General features: G+C 48.9%; 1 protein-coding gene across 4 annotated transcripts in view; it reads left to right on the top strand.

Annotated features, from left to right (window-relative positions):
• The window catches only part of EIF3A (eukaryotic translation initiation factor 3 subunit A), a 1,009,075-nt gene that overhangs the window by 747,815 nt on the left and 247,571 nt on the right, over positions 1-13,689 (top strand). The gene's annotated exons all lie outside the window — the stretch shown is intronic.

Below are 13,689 nucleotides of genomic sequence, written 5' to 3'. Positions count from 1 at the left end.
ATCTAGGCTAGGACCCTTTTTTGCTTTCCTCTGAGAAGTTATCATTCTCTTAGCTAGAAGGAACCCCAGGTCTATAAATTTACTAGTGATCTTGTTCTTCGAGGTGTGGGGAAACCAGTGTAGTATACAGTGAGCCATGGAGGGTTGTAGGTTTCGGTCTGTTACTTCCATTAACAAGGACGTCACCCCCTCCCAAAAAGAGTCATATGTTTGAAGTCAGCCTCAGGCATTGCGCACCTTGGGCAGGATGCTGACTGGGCCGGAAAGTACTTATGTAATCGGACTGGTAGAATATGAAAGTGTACTAGCTGGAAGCGCGCGTTTCTCGTACTTTTCCAGGCCCTCTCCACCATGCCACTCCATGCCGTGTCCGGTATGTCCTCTCCTATGTCAGTCTCCCACTTAGTCTTTAGGGCAGTCAGAGGGACTAAGGCTTCCTGTGTCATGCGCCTGTATAAGCATGTTACTGCCTTAACGGTGCCCGCGGCTACCACAACATATTGACAACCAATGGAAGTAGGTGGGTCCGCGAGGCCTGCTTTCCAGTGTTTTCGGACCGCCGCTGTGAGCGCAGTATGTAGCAAAAAGTCACCACCCTGTAGTTCATAGCGTTCCGGATGTCGGTAAACGGTAGTAGGGCGCCGTCCACCTAGAGGTCACCGATCGTCGCTACCCCCTGCTGTTCCCAGTCCTCCAGCCTCCGCTAGGTGCCCCCATGTGGTAGTTCCCTGCACATCTTCAAAGGTATATCAGGTGCGTAAGGGACCCCTATGGACCGGACCCTCTCTGCAGATATCTATTCCAGCACTTCCGGGCTGTGGCAAATTCCCAGGTCAGATGCAAGTCCCCAAGTGGGAGACGCAAAACTATGCGATAACGCCAACAGGGGACGCGACCTCTCACCTGATTCCCTCTCCCCCCTAGTGGCCCTCGCTACCCACTGGGTGAGCCATTGGAGCTGTGCTGCTATGTAATACATTTCATAATCCGGGACAGCTAGTCCTCCTTCCGCTCGAGATCTCATCAGCGTACCAAGAGCCACTCTGCGTCTGCCCGTCCCCCATAGAAAGGAGCCGATAATTCACTTAAGTCTCTTAAAATATGCTGCCGGGATCCAGATCGGGAGGGTTCGGAAGTAATACAGTAGTCTCGGAAGGGTCACCATTTTGAGTAGAGCCACTCGACACCGCGAGTGACAATGGTAAGGTACCCCAGAACTCAGTTAGCTCTGGCTCCCCTGATCGCCTTCCCTTCGGGTAGATCTTCTTGGTCATGGTAGATCAACGTGCCCAGGTAGGGGAGGCATCTCTCCTCCCAGTTCACCCCGTCAGCATTTTGGGGGTGAGGCCTTCCCCTGCGCACTGGAAAGAGGCACGACTTTGACCAGTAAACTTTCAATCCAGCTACTGCGCTCAGGGCTCGCAACAGGGATTTCGCCCCCTGCAGAGCCTCAACAGTATCCGCCAAAAACAGTAAGAGGTCCTCTGCATAAAGAGCAATATGGTGAACTTGCCCATAAACGTCTAGGCCCTGATACACCGATCTCGATCTAGTATGCGCCGCCAGAGGCTCGATCGCCATAGCGAATAATAAAGGGGAGAGGGGGCACCCCTGCCGCGTGCCCCTCCCCACCTTGCATGCTTCCGAAATCACTCCTCCTGTCTTGACTCTGGCGGTTGAATCTGCGTATAGCAACGCCGTCCATTGCACAAAGCCAGGGCCAAGTCCCATTACATGATATAGGTATTCTCATTCTAGACTGTCGAAAGCTTTTTCGATGTCCACTGCAAACACCACCACAGTATCCCTCATATGAGTCGGCCTCCAAAATATGAAGGAGCCGGCGTATATTAAGTGCTGTATTGCGGGCCGGGATGAACCCAGATTGATCAGCATGGGCATGTGGGGAAGCAGTAGAGTTGCCAGTATTTTACTCAGGATTTTGTAGTCTAGATTAAGCATGGATAGTGGGCGGTAAGCCGTTCTATCCCAAGGCTGTTTGCCCGGTTTTAGTAAAGGGACAATGACCGCCTCTCTGGTGGAGTCTGGCAATATACCTATCTTTTTGGCTTCATTATATAGGTTTGCAATGGCGAGGGGCAAGAAGGTCAACATAGGTTAGATAAAATTCCACCGGGAGGCCATCCAAGCCTGGAGTTTTATTGCGGGCCATACTTTTGATGGCCACTCCCACCGCCCTCACCTCAATATCCCGCCCCGGCAGTTTCGCGTCCACCTCATCCAGTTCCGGCAGGCCCAGTCCCTCCGTGAATCTCAGTAAGTCTTCCTCTGATGGTACAACACGGCTGCGATAAAGCTCCGTGTAATAGTCAAAAAACTATTCATTTATCCCTTGCTGATCAAAGCGAGCCCCCCCAGACTGGTCCCTCAGCTCCAAAATAACCGTACCGCGACGGGCTGGATTGGCCAACCATGCTAGAAGGGTCCCTGACTTTTCTCTCGGAGTGCGCTCGTGTGACATATATTTTTTGTAGTCGAAGCATCTCAGACGCTCCACATTCGCTGCTACTGCCTCTTTGGCTTTGAGCAAGTCAGCCTGCCTGGCCGGATTTTCCGGGCGCTCCCTCGCTGCTACTGCCTTTTTGGCTTTGAGCAAGTCAGCCTGCCTGGCCGGATTTTCCGGGCGCTCCCTCTCTAGGGTGCGCAAGTGATCATCGTCCCTCTGGATATCTTGTAGGAGATCCTTCCGAGACCCAGCCACCGTCGAAATGCATCTCCCACGCACAACTGTTTTACAGGCGTCCCACTCCACAGTCACATCCCCCGCAGTCCCCTCATGAAACTGAAAGTATTCTGTAATAGCCGTGGCAATGGTGGCTCGAAAGACCTGGTCATCGAGCACCTCTGGCCTTAGTCTCCTGGTGGGGATTCTGGGTCGCACTCGCGACCAACCCAGCTGGGCCATCAAGGGATTATGGTCTGATATTTCTAGTGAGATACTCGCTATTACAAATCTCTCCGTGTACCTCTGGGGAGCATAAGAAGGCATCCAGGCGGACGTGTAATCCGTGCAGGGCAGAGAAAAAGGATTAATCCCTAACCCAAGAGTGCTGGGTTCGCCAAGTGTCCACCAAACCCCAAGTCTGCTGCCAGGTAGTACGCGCCAATGCTAATTTGTGTGCAGGTGCATTTGGGAGGGGAGGATGTGAATGATCTGGGTCAATGTCCGTGACGCAGTTAAAGTCACCCCTAATAACAGCGACCCTGCAAGGACAGTCGCTAGTCTATTAGACAGATGAGAGAAAAAGGCAGGTTGGTCCACATTCGGTGCATATAGACATCCCAGTGTTAAATCCCTCTCATCAAGTCTCCCCTGGATCACTACATATCTGCCCTCCGGATCAATCAGCTGTGTCGTACATTGGAAGGGAACCCCCGCTCTGATACAGATTAAGACCCCCCCTCGCGTATGCAGAGTATGTTGTGTAATAGACCTGGCCCCTCCAGCAGCGCTGTAAGGCCTTCCCTTCTTTCGCAATGAGGTGGGTTTCCTGGAGGAATGCAATGTGTACACCCCTGCAAATTAAGAACAAGTGTATCTTGTGGCGCCTATGCAGAGTGTGCAAACCCCACACATTCCAAGTGAGACATGCGTAACCTAATGCGGGTCCCATTGCTGACATTGATATGTCCAATAGCTCATTACCCCTAACCCCCTACCCCCCTGACATGTCTGGTTTCCCTGAACAAAACTTCGTAAGAAATACAACCCCAACTCCCCCTCCCCAGGACAGGCACCCAACGAGGCAACCCCATCGAAACAACACAACTGTGCTTACAAAATCTACCCAGTGGAAGCTGCCTGACCCGCTAATTTGATGACTCCAGAAATCCTCCCGGCCCCCGCATCCCCGCACCCCTCCCCCTCATGTCTCTTATAATTCATTCAGTCAGCCCGCACTAACACAGCTAAGAGAGCACAAGGTCCAACAGGCATCGCAGATACCATGCTTCGCTTTCATTTATAAGCTTCAGCCTCTATACTGAGAAAACATGCCAGCCTTTAGGGCTGGTGTCTGCTGTAGGAAGCGGTCTCTGTATATACTATAATAAAGTACGGTATAGTGTGCGCAGAGCCCAGGTCATGCCCAGAGGCTTTCAGAGACTAAAGTAGAGAATACTAATGCTCTTTTGTGATCGTGTGGGCAAGTAGTTAGGCTCATCAGAGGGTAGTGCTAAGCATTTCTTGTACAATCACAGACCAGAAATGATTACACACTCAATGAATAAATCCAAGACCATTGGCTTGTAAAAATATTACTTTTAGTATATTCATTTTATAAAACCAAAGATACTTTGTTGCAGTGAAATAAGGTTCGAGGCATATGGGCTGCAGACCACACACTATTGCATAGATCACCATCTGGCAGTGGGCCCGGATGATTACACTTTGTTGTTTTCTTGGAAGAGTCTTTGTCGGTTGGATGACTCATCCTGTAATTCGTAATGGGCATCGACTCCATCTTCAGATTATTTTTTTCCGCCATCGGGCTCGGATGTGTTTCTCGTTCGGTCCCGTTACCGATCTATTTTCGACTTCCAGTCCTTCATCATACCATCAGTATCATCTTCAACAGTAATTCCGGTTACCCGCGTCAAATAAAGGCTTGCGCTTCTCAATTCCAGCGTTCGTCGGGGCCGTCTGGCCCAACTGCGCCATTGGGCCTTTGGCGCATGAAAAGAACATCCTTCAAGAAGTGCCTTCAGTGCGGACACATATTCCCTCACACTGATCTTCATGAGGTTTGCAATCTGTGCTTGTCTCCAGAGCACGAGAGTCAAGCCTGTGAGGCCTGCGCTTCAGTCATCTTCAACACCAGACTTCATCATAGACAAGGCTCCGATCGAGGTAGAGTCTGAAGAACAGCAGCAGGAAGACATTGTGTTCGAGGCATGTGGGCTGCTGAATTCATATCTGTGCATAGGTCGCCGCCTAGTATTGGGTCCAGATGATTGCACATTGTTGTCCTGGAAGAGTCTTCGAAGTATCACGAGATGGGTGGCTCCTCCCTCGGACTACAGTGCGCATGGGCATCCTCTCCAGCCTCAGATTGTTTTTTTCCGCCATTGGGTTCGGATGTACTTTCCTACACTCCAAGTTCGGAATCAAGAAAAACTTTTCAAAAGGCCTTCGGATCCGTCGGTATTGTTCAGCGCTCGGTACCGATACACTTTTTGAACATCTGTTGCACTCCGGTCGTCGAATCCGGCCGTGAGGCCTTCTCGACACCACGTGGACCGACCGTCGATGGAACGAAGTCCATTCAAGTTCTGCCCGCAGTGCAACTCCAAGTTCCCGCACACAGATAAGCATCCAGTGTGCAACAAATGCCTATCTCCAGATCACAATGAAGATAGTTGCCTAGCCTGCGCCCAGTTCCGATCGAAAAAGAGTATCCGGAATCGACGGGCGGCGAGGCAAGAAATGCAGAGGTCGGCGCCAGAGCCCGATAATATCTTCAACGATGAGGAAGATCTAGCTAGCGCCAAAGACTCGGATCAAGACGAAGAACAATACTCGGAGCACGACTCCGAATATTACCTCGAAGCGGAGGAACTAATCGTCGATCTCAAGGAATACGATCAGGACATTGTTGTGGTTGAAGACGACTCCGATGACGAGGGGCGAACCGTGAGTACACCGCCCCATATAGACACTACACCGATATCAAACTCAGGTCGAGGCATCGCCAGCAGGCCTTAGCCAAGATCAACATTCTCGTTCTACAGCCCCGCCATACCGCCCGGCTAAGAACACACACAAAGAGCTCTCTGAGACACGACATATGACACCGGTTCCATCGAAACCGAAACTCGTCGACAATACCGTCTTCGGACCGAACATCGTCGAACCGAAGGTGATTAAGCCGAAGGGCGTCGACACGAAGGCCACAGTTCCAACACAACCTTCGAAGCCAAAGACCGTCGAGTCGACATCGAAGACCAAAGCTGTCGAGTCGAGCTCTAAGTCGAAAGCCGTCGAGTCAACCTTGAGGCCAAAACACGTCGAATCGACACTGAAACAAAAGCACGTTGAATCGACCCCCAAAACAAAGCACGTCGAATCAAGCAAAGCAGCCTCAAGTATCGACAAGGGGAAAAAACAGGCAGACGAAAGCACAAGGCCTACGCCCAAAACTAACGTCAAACCGAAGCCTAAGGTGGACTAAAGTAAATCGGTCGAGCCGAAGCCCATAGAGCCGAAAGGGCATTGAGCCAAAACTGCAGGCTCCGAAAACACCTAAAGACACTGTCGAACCGACCAACCCGCTCGGTCCGAAAAAGGTGGTGAAGCCAGCCAAAGACGTTCAACCGACAAAAGCTGTCAAAAACCGATCCAACCACCAAAAGCAGTCGAACCCACGAAAGGCATCGACCCGAAAAAAGTCAAACCAAAGGCTACAGCACCAAGGCCAAAAACTGTGGAAGAGGAAATTATTCATCCAGACCCCTCCACAGAAGACCAGTCAAAACTGTATATTGACCCAAAAACTGGTAAAGTGACTGTTTACACAAAAAAGAAAAGACCTCTACCAACTGAAGACTTTTCTAGAATTCCACTAAAGAAGAAGACTGTGCTACCTCTCCTATACTCTTTGAACCTATCACTCCAGCTATGCCTACTACTCCATATGCCCCAACCTCACCTGCACGCTCTGACTACAACTCAGATGAAGATCAGGATGCAGATGTGGGGTTTGGTTATCCACAAAACCCAATTGGAGACCCCAACTCACAGCCATGGGGTGGGGGAGGAGAACCAGACACTGAAGGGATTCTGCCCATTACAGACCCTGCAGTATACCCAACTAAGCCACCACCCACAGAAGATACAGTAGCCTTTAATTCACTTCTAGATAGAGCAGCAACCTACCATAATGTAGATATGCACTCTGATGCTATTTTATTTTATTTATTTATTTTGAAAGTTTTATATAGCGCGAACAAGATCTTTGCAGATATCACAGCGCTTCACAGACAAGGGAACAGCGTGTGGGTAAACTAGCAATTGGGGTGGGGAAGATACAAGTGGGAGCATAGTCATCAAGATGCATCAATAATGATACAAGTGCAATATAATTGATAGCGTAAACACTCAGGCAGGTCAATAACATGCGTCATACAAAAATGCAAAAAAAGATTAGTAAAACTGAGTGGTGCACCGTCTGTGAATAACATTCCCAGTCATAAATCAAGTGTATTTAGCCATGAGGATAGCCTTTACTTCTCTCTTAAAAAGCATGGTAGAGGAGATGAGTCTGATTTCAGGGGGGAGTGAGTTCCAGATCCTGGGTGCCATTCCTGAGAAGGGGCGTTTATACGTTTTTTTCCTTGCGGAATCTTTGGGGCTTTAGCAGAAGCTTGTTTGTGCCTCTGGTGTTCCTGGAGCCTCCGGAAATAGTCAGCTTTTGGGCGAGGTATCCGGGTGAGCTCAGGTGGACAGCCTTGTGCGTGATGCAGGCGATTTTCAGATTAATTCTGGCTTCAAAAGGCAGCCAGTTCAGGGCTCTCAGGTCAGGGGAAATGTGTGAGTGTTTTCTTGAACCGGTGATGAGTCTCGCTGCAGCGTTTAGAGAAGCTCTTATGGGTGCCGTGGTAGTTAGGGGGAGACCGCAGAGGGCGATGCTGCCGTAATCTATTCGAGGGATGACTAGTGCTTGTACCGCAGTTTGGAAATCTTTGGCTGGAAGGAAGGGTTTGAGTTTCCTTAGGGTATTGATCTGGTAGTTTGCCCCTTTAGTTGCTTTGTTGATGTGTTCCTGCATGTTGAGGTTGGTGTCAAGTGTTATTCCTAGAGATTTTGCTGAGTCCACAATGATGGGCTGAACATTGAGTGCGGTTAGGTGTTTAAGCCAGATTTGAGTGCTAGTGATCTTCGCAGGAGGTGAGATCAAGAGGAACTCTGTTTTAAGAGCATTGAGCTTGAGGTGATTAGCAGCCAACCATGATTGGGTGCTTCTGATCGTTGAGTTCAAGAGCATAATGTCTTTGGGTGATTGTACTTTGAGATAAAGTTGAGTGTCATCGGCGTACATGTGGAATTGGACATTGGATGCTTGTAGCAAGGTGGTGAGAGGTTCCATAACTAGGTTAAACAAAGTTGGGTATAGGGAGGATCCTTGTGGGACGCCTAGCGTTACCGGTATTGGAGAAGACATCAAATTGTTACTCTTGAATTTCTGCGTTCTGTTGTGTAGAAAGGACGTGAACCACTTGAGCACAGTTTCAGATATACCCATTCTTGAGTTTAATAGGTCAAGTAAGTTCTCATGTTTGACGGTGTCAAATGCAGAGGAGAGATCAAGAAGGATCAGGAGGCAGGTATCGTTTTGATCTAGGATTTGAAGGGCGTCGTCAATTATGTGCATCATAGCAGTTTCTGTACTGTGGTCCGCTCTGAAGCCTGATTGATGAGTGTTGAGTAGCTCAAACTGATTAATGTGTCTAGCCAATTGAGTTTGTGCGCATTTTTCGAGCTATTTGGCAAGAGTCGGAATGTTGGTAATGGGACGGTAATTATTTAGATCAGAGGGGTCGGCAGTAGGTTTCTTTAGTAGAGGTGTGACTTGTCCCACTTTCAGGGAGTCGGGGATGGTCCCTTGTTGAAGTGAGCTGTTGATAATTTTAGTCCAAAGTGGGAGGAGCGACGGGGTAAGGTCTTTGACAGCGTTGGCAGGAAGGGGGTCCGTGGGGTGGTTGGCTGGTTTCACCGTACTGAGCAGTCTACCAATTTCTTCTTTCGAGTAGGTGGCAAAAGATGACCACGTAGCATTGTTTTTTGGTTCAGTGGGTGCTGTGCAGAGGGGTTTGGGGTAGAGACTTGCGTCAATGAGGAGATCATTCTTTATGTTGTCTGTTTTTTGGGTAAAGAAGGAGGCGAAGTCTTCACAGGAGGGTGCATCGCCCAGAGTACTGAGTGGTTGGGGTTGTTCCTTGGATTGTGTTCTGATTAGCTCAAACAGCTTTCTCTGCCTATTTTTGGCATGATCGAGCTGACAGCTGAAGTCTGATTTTGAGCGTTTTATTTTCCTGAAGTAGGCATTTCTCTTTTTCTTCAGCGTTTTTAAGTGCAGTGCAGAGGGAGCAGATCTCCAGGTGCGCTCTGCCATTCTCATAGCCCGTCTATCATCATTGAGACTCCCGTTGTACCAAGGATTGGATATTTTTGTGGATGCTCTTTTTAGCTGCAGTGGTGCAGCTTCATTAACTAAGGCGGTCATAGCGTTGAGATAGTGATCCGTCAAGGATTGGACATCCGTCATGCCAGTGGGAGGAAGTAATATATTGCAGCTGTTGGGGGGTAGAGAGTTTGGGTTGAGTTTTTTCAGGTCTCTTTTCCAGACTTTGGGCTTGACGGATTGAGCCGGGTTAGCTTTGACTTTTTCATTGATGAAGAACGTGACAATGTGATGATCTGACCAGTCACAGGGTTTGATAGATTCGAGTTGGATAGAGTCTTTGGAGATGATAAGGTCGATGGTGTAGAGCCTTTCTCGTGGGTCGGGTTGTTACATATTTGGGTGAGGTCAAGGGCGTCGAGGAAGTTTTTAAGACTGTTTACCACCGCGTCATTCTGATCGTTCCAGTGAAGGTTGAAGTCACCAAGGTATATTTGTGTGAGTTGTCGCCCTGAATTGGTTGTGATCAAATCCATAATTTGTTGCGAGAAAGTGGAGTTGTCCCCAGGTGGGTGGTAGATGCCGTGGAGAGAGCAAATCGGTTTGCCTGCACTGCTAATATCAAGGCACATGTATTCATAGGAGGTTGGGGAGGGTAGGGAGGGAGAAATTACTTTCGTGACAGAGAGGTTACTTCTGTGTATACAAGCGATTCCCCCACCTTTTTGATCAACCCTGTCTAATCTGGTGATGTGGTAGTTGGGGGGAACCAGTATGTCCAATATGGGTGTAGAAGATTCCTTTAGCCAGGTTTCAGTCATGACGATGAGGTCAATGTCCAGTGATAAGATGAGATCAGCGATTGCAGAGGAATGTCTAGAGGCCGATCTGCAATTGAGGAGGGTGCATTTGAGACGGGTGTGTCGTGGGTGGAAGGGGCTTCAAGAGAGAGGGGGACTTTTCTCAGGTTACTAAGGATAGAGATTCTGTTGTTTTGCGTGGGGGGTCTAAGGGGATTTGGATGAATCGTTGGAATGGTGCGGAGGGTGGCGGGTATGTTGTTAAGGGGAGCTGGGCCGTAGGAGCGGAGGAGGAAGATTGTATCGAGGTCCGATAGTGTGTTGCAGGTGCGATGGGGACGGTTTTCCCGATTGCGAACAGGGATTGAGGTCCAGGGCGGGGGGCGTTGAATGTGAGTCAGTCGCCCAAGTGGAGGTCCTGTTAGGCAAGGTGGTGCTGGTGAAGGCGGGTGAGGGGTGTCTGGGTTGTGTGGAGCGTAATTGTTTGATGATGTGGATGTCTTGCTTGAGGAGGGTGGTGGGTGAGGAGTGACTGGAATGCGAGCAGAGTAGTTGTTTGATGATGTGGATGTCTTCTTTGAGCTGGAGGAGGGAGGTCATAACATAGTCTCGTGTGGGATTTGTGTTGGTGGTGGGTATTGGAGTGTTGGGGGAGGATGGCATATTATGGAGGAGGGTATTGGTGGTGGGTGGAGAGTGCATGGTGGAGGATGGGCGTATGTCATTAGTGGTGGGGGCACATGTAGGGTAGTAGGGGGTGAGAATGGGGGGTGAGTGTGGATGTAGGTGGTTCTCTTTTGCGGAGTTGCAGTGATAGGGGCGTGCTCAGTGTGGCTAGTTAATGTGTGGAAGAGGGGGCTGAGAGTGGGGGGGGGTAAAGGGTGGGGATTGTCTGTTGGCGTGTCAGTCTGGTGCTGAACTCGGTTAGGCGGATTGTGAGTGGGAGCTGTGGTGTTATGGATGGAAAGACTGGGATTGTGGGCTGGTGAAGGGGGGGAGGGGGTACGGTTGGTGTATATGGGTGACAGATCTATGTCTGTGATTGGGGGGTGTGAGGTATCCACCATAGGTGTGTGTATGACTAAGGTGCTAGTGCTATAGGAGAGGTGTGAATCCTTTTGGGGCTGAGGTATGCTAGAGGCGTTGTTGCTGGGGGCTGTGATGACCGGGGAGAGCGGAATGGGAGTGGAATGAGTGGAGGTCAGGGTGTTGGTGGGACGGGAGGGGGTGCGGCTGGTGTATGTCGGGGAGAGATCTAAGTCTGTGATTGAGGAGTGTGAAGTCGTTACAGTAGGTGGGTGGATAACGACGGTGCCGGTGGTGGGGAAGAAGACTTCCTCTTTGATACATTGACAACATCTGAAAGACATGTTAAAACACTCCCCATGTTGAAGGGCGTCTTAAAGCACGCAAGTGACATTTTTAAGGACACTGCTAGGGCACGGGTCATAAGCCCTAGAATTGAAAAGAAATATAGGGCTGCACCTATAGATCCTACATACATCAGGGGGCAACTACCCCTAGACTCCCTAGTGGTATCCAACGCACGAAAGCGTGCAAATTCCCAGACTACTGGGGAGGCTGCTTCTCCAGACAAGGAGTCAAAAATCTTTGAGGCATCAGGCAAGAGAGTGGTAGCTCAAGCAGCAAACTCATGGAGAATAGCCAATACACAGGCCTTGCTGGCCACATATGACAGGGCGTACTACAACAGTTTAGAAGAAATTCTCCAACACTTACCTGATCCTTACAAACAGCAGGCAGATGAACTTATACAAGAGGGAAAGCTCATCACCAATGCCTCAATAAATGTGCCCTAGACGCGGCAGACACAGCTGCCAGATCCATCAATACAAGCGTGCTGCTAAGGCGCCACGCATGGCTTCGCATATCAGGCTTTAAGAATGAAGTCCAATCCACAATTCTTAATCAGCCCATCAACCCAGACTTTTTGTTTGGTCCAGCAGTTGACTCAATTCTGGACAAAATGAAAAAGGATGCAGAAACAGCAAAGTCTATGGGAGCTCTCCAGTCCCAATAACACCGGGGCTCCTTTCGTCGCTCCAATTATAGAGGAGGAGCGCAAAGTAATACATCACAGCAATCCTCCACCTACCAGAGTAACACACAATCCATATACAACAAAAACACCAACAGGGGTGGATACAGAGGAAATAATACCAAGGGAAGAGGTCGTGGAGGCAATGCAAATAGATCCTCCACTAACACCAAACAGTGACTTCTTGGCACTACCCCCAGACCATATAACACCGGTCGGGGGAAGACTACAACAATTTCTGCCAGTCTGGTTAAATATCACTACAGACAAGTGGGTCAGGCAAATTATCCAACATGGCTATTGCCTCGAACTCACCTCAACACCACCCAACATACCACCCGTGCACCGTCCAATGTCACAGGAACATATAACGCTACTACAGCAAGAGGTCATCAGTATGCTGCAAAAGGGGGCCATAGAACCAGTCCCATTACAACATCAAGGAACAGGAGTATACTCCCTATACTTCCTTATTCCAAAGGACGGGTCTCTCAGACCAATATTGGATCTCAGGCCCCTCCACCTGTACATTTTGTCGGAGCATTTCCATATGCTCACTCTCCAGCAAGTCTTACCATTGCTTTGCCAGGGAGACTTCCTAGCAACTCTAGACCTCAAAGACGCATACTTTCATATACCAATACACCCTGCTCACAGTAAGTATCTAAGGTTCACCATTCAAGGACAGCACTACCAGTTCAAAGTCCTACCATTTGGTGTCACAACAGCTCCAAGAGTGTTCACCAAATGTCTAGCTACAGTGGCAGCACATTTCAGAAGGCAACACATCCATGTGTACCCTTATCTGGACGATTGGCTAATACACGCGCCATCAGCCCAGCAATGTGCCAACCACATGTCAAAGACCATACATCTCCTGCACAGTTTAGGATTCTCACTAAACTACCCAAAATCACATCTGCAACCCTCCCACGTCCAACAGTACCTGGGAGCAACAATAGATACACTGGCAGCAAAAGCATATCCCAATGCAACACGGATCAAGGGAATGCAAACGTTGATCCAAAGATTCAGACACCAACACTCACTACCAGCTCGAGTGTTTATGCAACTAATAGGCATGATGGCCTCGTGCATATTCATAGTCCCTAATGCCAGGCTACATATGCGTCCGCTCCAAGAATGCCTAGCAAGGCAGTGAACCAGGCTCACGGGCAATTAAAGGACCTAGTGTTGGTGACCAGTCGGGCATACAACTCTGCATTGGTGGAATCCACAAAACCTTTGCAAGGGACGACTGTTCCAAGAGCCTGTCCCACAAATAGTGTTAACCGCGGACGTATCCCTAATAGGATGGGGAGCTCATGTCCTACACTACACAGTACAGGGACTCTGGACTGTACAGCAAAAGAAAATGCATATCAACCTTCTTGAGTTGATGGCGGTCTTTCTAGCCCTAAAAGCTTTCAATATATAACACAAGTATGCCCGACCACCTCGTTTCTTGATAGAATAATCTTTATACACAAGACCAGATAACTATTAATCAAACCTAGTCAGGTACTTTTATTTATACCCATCAATCTTGAAATTAATTTTTAGAAAGTGCATGTTTTTAGGCGAAAAAAGATATGTACAATTCCAACATTATAATACATTAACAATACCAAACTGACAAATTTTACAAGAATACATCCATATAAACAAATAACATTCACATAGACTAATC

Source organism: Lissotriton helveticus, chromosome 5_1 (assembly GCF_964261635.1).
Source record: "Lissotriton helveticus chromosome 5_1, aLisHel1.1, whole genome shotgun sequence".
Lineage (NCBI taxonomy): Eukaryota > Metazoa > Chordata > Amphibia > Caudata > Salamandridae > Lissotriton > Lissotriton helveticus.
Note: the sequence above shows the minus strand (reverse complement) of the source record. Positions and strands in the feature narration are given on the sequence as shown.